General features: G+C 34.7%; 1 protein-coding gene across 5 annotated transcripts in view; it reads right to left on the bottom strand.

Moving 5' to 3' along the window:
- Positions 1-5,377: 5,377 nt before the first annotated feature.
- The window catches only part of LOC109541288, a 30,199-nt gene continuing 28,891 nt past the window's right edge, over positions 5,378-6,685 (bottom strand). For all 5 annotated transcript variants that reach the window (XM_048665546.1, XM_019910107.2, XM_048665550.1 and 2 more), the window contains one exon: positions 5,378-6,679. The gene's annotated coding sequence lies outside the window, so the exon portion shown is untranslated. The remainder of the gene's footprint in view (positions 6,680-6,685) is intronic.

Here is a 6,685-nt window from a genome sequence, read left to right as displayed (position 1 = left end):
TTTGTTATATCCGGACTCTACTGTATTCTAATATTCGAATATTCGAATATTCGAGTATTCGAGTATTCGAATATTCGAGTACATATTTGAATACTCGAGTAATCGAATATTCGTTAGATATTCGAGTGTTCGTTTTCCGTTCACCGTTTTCCAAGAAGAAAAATCGTTATCTCATATAATTTTTGGCAACTAGCCGCAACGGATAAAAAAGTGCCTTTGTCGGCACATTAATTGTAACACCGCGCAAAAGTTGATGACGCGAATCACCAGAAGACAGTGACGTATTTTTATATTCAATTGCAGGAGGGTAAATGATTATTTTTATTTGCTTGTAAATATATCTGTATTATTAAATCTAATAAAACCGTGTATACCAGTCATAAGCCATACACGAATGCACAAACCGTGCATAAACAAAGCAAACTTTAAAATTTTACGGTTAGTTCGAGCAGAAAGTTTGGGTTTGATAACGGGTTACTGACGTCATGGTCCCAAATGGTTCCTTGATAAGATGATTTTGCGATGAGAATCTTAATATTTCTCACTTTTGCAACGATGCCAGTGTTTCCAGTTTCTTAAACTGCGTTTCAATAAACGCAGTTTGTCAAACGTACCGAAACGCTGGTGAAAACGGTCCGTCGTTAAACGCGTTTAATTTCGGCGTTTGAATGAACTTAGTTTCGTCAAACTGCGTTTCGCTTGTTTCTGATGAAAATGGGTCTTATTGTTTTCCCAAAACGTGTTCTCTGCTCGCAGCTGATTTCGTATGTCTATTGACCCCAATAGCAAATACGCTTGCGTGCGCTGCTCCTACAACTTATAGAACCGATAAAGGACCGAGAGCGACCGTTTATCGGTTCTTCAATGTAACGAACCGCTAGCTCATCGAACATTTCAGAAACCCATTCTTCCGAATTATAGGCCCGTTTAGGCTATTGGAACTATAAAGATCGTTTCAGAAACCGGGCATTAGTGTTGGGTCGGGCGTTAGTTTATAAAATAGGCCCATTTCGTCAGCATTAAAAATATATTTGTACTCATAACTGTCTCGGATGGTGGGCCATACATTATGCAACCAATCATTGACCACATTCACGTTCAAACCGGCAGACTCTCCAATAATTTTTTCGCTACTGATATTATGCCTCTTCTTGAAACGCTCTACCCAACTTCTAGAACAAACAAACTCTTTGTTTTTGATTTTACTACCCATTTCGCTAGCCGTTTCTTGCAAAACACTGCCACTTATGGGAACGTTTTCTTGCCTTTTTTGAGTTAATAAGTCCCTTGTCAACCTCTTCATGTGCAGATGATTTTAACTTCTTACATCTAACATATGTGTTGTCGTACGCTGATAAAGCGTTTTCTCTGTTTTTTCATATTGTTGCACCAGTAGACTTTCCAAGTGCTATTTCTTTACAAATGTCGCTCTGCTTTACTCCACTTTATTTTGTTAATAATCTCGTACTTTTCATTAGGTGAAAAAGCTTTGCGTTTTTGTTTTTCCATTCTAAAACGATTTACATACATAACGCGGCAAAAAACAACAAGTCACTGCCTGTCTCTCGCTCTCACTAATAACAATAAACAACTCCGCACAATTCGTGTTGCTGAGCGTGGAAGTTCGTTATAAACGGAAAGTAAATATGGGAGTTGGGGAAAAATTTTTTTTCGAAAATTTCTAGAAGATATTAACAGTTGAAGATCGAATTTCAACTTTGTTATTAAGCATTATTTTGAAATGGTTCTATGTTTAATTGGTAGCATATTGGAATACTTATGCATTCAAAAAGAAAAATTACGATCTTTGCTTCAAATTACGAAAATTTTTCATATAAAAAAAGTTCTCTTCAATTTTTTGGTGAAAAGGTACAGCGGCAATGATGTTTCTTGTCATTAACAGATAGTTACAGGTAGATCTTGTCAATCTTAACAATAATTTGTCAAACTGTGACTTACTTTGAAGTTCCTTTCACGAATTTGCGGATATGCGATTAGTTCAGGGGAAATGCTACAGTAAGATGAAAGAACATGAAAGAACTCAAGCGAACAAAGGGCGAGGAGAGTGGTTCCAGGAAGATAGTGGACGATAGATGTTCGGGTTCCAAGCACAGAGGAACACGTTGGACATAACATTGGACATAACCGAATCAGGGCCTTCCAGGGGCACTCAGAGCACAACAACTGACACTTTCCCAAGCACCAAATAAATACCAGCTACATTCCTACCATGTTTGTATGATACACACAGCACAAGGAGATACAAATGGAGCAGGAGTTAATTAACTGAATACGAGATGCTGCTTGATAAGAGTCGATAATAAGGAGATGTTTGGTGTCATAGGGTTTATTTATAAACACCCATATTCGAGGTTATGAGAACAGGTTGACATGTTGTCAACAAATCTTGTTGAATTTACCGTTTATCCTCGTCTATCTTATTGTCAGTCTGTATAATTCCATGGTTACCGGAGTGTTAAATAATTACGAAGCCACAGGTATTTGCGCAATGTTACAATTGGGCAGATTACCTTGAAAAACATTGCTGCCATATTTCTGATATAGTTTTTTGCAAATTTCTGAGTTTTTAATAACAATATTTTACTATTTTTTCTGTACTCCTATAACAGCGCCAGCCAACACCTCAGAGGAATGACGCCAATTTGGAATCACCCTGTAAAACTAACCTAAAAAGTGATCGTTATATCCGGAAGTTCGTTATAAACGGGTTCGTTGTAACCAGTAAAAAAATACGTTGGTCTTTATGGATAACGTTTCAATTAAAGGAAAAATGTTAAGAATATTCGAGTATTTGAATTTAATATGCGAGTATTCAAATAATTTTACTATTCGAATAAATCACTAAACGAATATTCAAATTTCAGATTTAAAAAAATTCCGTGCCCGACTTTGCACTACACACGAAACAAACATTTTTAATAGTTGCAAATTGAAGGCTACAATAGAAAATGGCGAATTTGGTAATATTGTTTTGCTTTGCCATTATGAAAACTTATACAACTGAATATCAATTCAAGGCAAGTCAGGGTACATTTACTTAGATAAAATCGTTTCAGGACGCTCCAGTCTTTACCAGGGACCCTGTGAATCGAAACTAAAATAACTTTCCTTTTTCCCACGCTTGTAAATATAATTTAATATGCAAGGAAGTTCTGCCGGTATTCTTGACACGAAACAGGCTGCTTTCCTTTTTCCATAATACCATGGTTTTTAACTACGTACGAGTATAACAATAACAAACCGCAACATACTTATCCAACTTTAGTCAGAAACAAAATTTTCGGTTCTGTTAACTTTCAACTTTGCCAGTTATCGAAAATACTTCTATGGATTGTTCACGGTTCCCATAGGTATCCCTACAAGGATTAACTAATTCACGGCTGAATTTCAACGGTGCGTAGCAGCTGGGTTTTTAACCCAGATTAGTTCTTAAACCCGTTTAGTTAATCCGGATTAAGAGGTTTGGCGGTGCATATGGCCATAAGCAAATTGTTATCTGAATATACAGTGCTGTCTGGATATTCAGTACCTTACAGGCAATATTCGGGAAAAGTTACTAGTCGTTTGTGTCGTGGGAATTGCGTTCTTAGAATGGAAATATAAAATCTTTGTAGCCGTTATTTCAATTGCGGTAGTTCATCCTGATTACCTGATCGGAATACATTTTTATTGTGTGATCATTGTGTGATAATTGGTAGAAAATGGAGAATGGGGCTTGCTGAACGCAGAACGATCTACAGTCTATAAATCCCTAAGCTTGAGTTAAATTTTCGAAAAGCAACTGAAGTTTTATGGATTATTTGCATTTCTTATTATTTGCCTTGCTGCATGTTTAAATAGTTTTCGGTAGATCTATTGTTGTACTAAATACATTTTCTCCATTTTTTTCAGGTGGCATCATTCAGCTTTCGTTAAGACTCACACTTCCTTGGCGCTTGGTACATGTAGGGTTTTGGGTCCCATATTGTTGACTTGTATGTTATGATAGTGTTGCGTGTCGAATTTATTCGACAAAGAACAAAACTGTTGTTTTTGTTATTTATTAAAGGTTATTATAAATTATAAGATTCCTAATCCGAGTATTAAACATTCTCGAAAAGCCTGTAAAGAATCTTGTTTTATTAAATTATTTATGTTTATATGTTTCAAGGCGTGTAGTCAAATTCATCGCAAGTTCTAAGGAATTCTGGCTGTTTGCGTTGCTTTCCAACGTATGAGTTAAGGGAAGTGAGCCATTGATAGACCCCTTAAGAAAATGTTCGTATAACTTTCTAAACTACATTCCCATTAAAGTGGGCTGGATCTATTTGAGTCTTAGTGCTTAATACACTTAACTGAGTTATCATAATTTTTAGAAAAAAATATAAAAAATCAGTGGCGGCTCGTGGACTGATGTAGCAAATGTTCTGCCAAAGAAGTTTAATGAAATTTCCAATCGTTTTCAAATACCTAATAACTATTTTTTAAATATTATGGAACAGTAAAGTTTTAAATAGAGGAAATAAAAGAGATGCAGCTACAGGATGCCTAAAAATGGAAATGAATGCAAAGTCAAATAAAAAGGTATGTAAAGAAACAGGCGATAAAACCTTGCATGTCATTGGAGAACCACCTATAAGCGAGTGCATAATTTCGCATAACCAGAGAAATCTTATGGGAAAATTTCGCAAAACCAATATATTTTCAACTTGCTGCTAACTCTCCGCTGGCCGCGACAATCTCTTCTGTGTCAGCATCAATGATATACAACACTTATTTTTCGACATTCCTACCGTTTTGTTTTCTTACTTTTATGGCTTTTTCTGTTAATTGTACTCGGTTTGGCTAAGTTTGGTGCAATTATTTCTAGCGTCTGGCAATTGCAGAAGGTGTAGGTGGAGGATACATATTTCTTATTGACACGCTTTGATCTATGGTATAGATTTCTATGGTATAGATCTATGGTATAGATCTTGATGCCGGGTCTCCAGTTGTTGTGATTGTTCTTCAGAACTTTTCCTATTTTCTTTGTAAATTGGTCTGTCTGCTGTTAACGATGGTGCAATCTCCTAATCTTATAACACATCTGGGTTGAAGCGGTATATTCCTATTTTTATAAATTCCCTTTTTAAATAAGCTTTATTGCAAAGATTTCCATTTTTGTACTGTGCCTTGTGCCTGGATTTTGGCGTAACCATAATTCGATTTCCTAATCGTAATAGGTGTGAACTGGCTTAAAAAAATGAGATCTAAAACTGAACATGACAATGTTGTTCTTTGTTTCAAAATCCGGTGCTGCGAGTCAAACAAGGCAACAAACCCCGAACCCGAAATAGTTCCTATAAGTATGATATATGACGGGTAAAGAAACAAGTACTAGTTTTTATAATAATATAATTTATTACTTTTACAAAATCACAAACGTTAACATACTCTACATAGCAAGCTCACACAGCAAATTAAAAAAAAATGTTTTAACTGCATTTCTATGTACAGTGGGCGTCACATAAAACTACACGAGTAAATAGTTGTTGGGTAAATCTGATTTTCTACTTCGATCTATATTTGCGTAAATAACACAATACTGACAAATTAATTTTCCTATTATAAAAATGATACTTTCAAAAGTATTTGAAAAAACTCGAATAACTACGTTAATCGAGGAAGAATGAACAATAAAAACAGTAGTTGAGAGATTTTGAAAATCGAACAGCACAATTTATAAAGAGATGAATGAATTTGTCAAATTAAAACAAGTTTGTGGCATACATCGTACATATATTTGACGTTTTTCACAAAGCCTGATTAACCAAAATCTGGAAAAATCCGTTTAGGAGTCGTTTACTTTTATGTGCCGCCGACTGTACATTGCAGCAATATCATAAGAGCATCAATAAATATATTATGACTTTTTTGGAATTTGCGGAACAATTTTTTAATCAAATTAAATCAATCCAAAGCGACTAATTTTAACTAGAAATAAAATCTTTATCGAAATGAATTTTCAAAATTAGTAACTCAGCGCTTCAATAAAAGTTGCATCCACTCAAAGAGCTTGAAAATAAAGTGGGTCTAAAGTAGATGAAATCTAAGACGAAATAGTAAACTATATTACCATTTAACACCATTAAACTTAAAACTATCATTTTTCAACTGAAACTGTCTATGTTTAACAATCACTCAAAAGTTGATAAGTTAAAACCTAATAATAAATATTTAGTATTGAACATATTCAATTACAGGCTTTTTAGTTTACCTGGACTATAAAATAAACTTTATTTTTCATATATTTTCAATTGTAAAATCTTAATTCAGCAAATACTGAACACTCTACTGAAAATATTGAAGTTTGTGTTCAATTAACAATATTAAATATAGTAGTTAGTCATAGTATGTTCACACAACCTGGTGATAAAACCTGGGAAAGGAAGCAAATAAACTAGCGTTTTGCAGCACCTTTGAAGAAAAACCATGGAAGAACGGTATTTAGGGAGGCAACATTAAAGAACGTTAGGGCAATTAAAAACACAATTTTAAAGTAATAAGGTATAAAAATAGCAATATCTTAAATAAATTCGGAAGCTGTAGGAGACTGGATAATTGAAAACGGCCTGTCTGTAGAATAGTGTGGTAAAACCGAGCCTCTTTGTAGTGTTGGGCAGTGAACAACAGACTGAATCTATGT

Source organism: Dendroctonus ponderosae, unplaced genomic scaffold (assembly GCF_020466585.1).
Source record: "Dendroctonus ponderosae isolate FM_Combo_2020 unplaced genomic scaffold, Dpon_F_20191213v2 Dpon_F_20191213_4, whole genome shotgun sequence".
NCBI classification, from domain to species: domain Eukaryota; kingdom Metazoa; phylum Arthropoda; class Insecta; order Coleoptera; family Curculionidae; genus Dendroctonus; species Dendroctonus ponderosae.
Note: the sequence above shows the minus strand (reverse complement) of the source record. Positions and strands in the feature narration are given on the sequence as shown.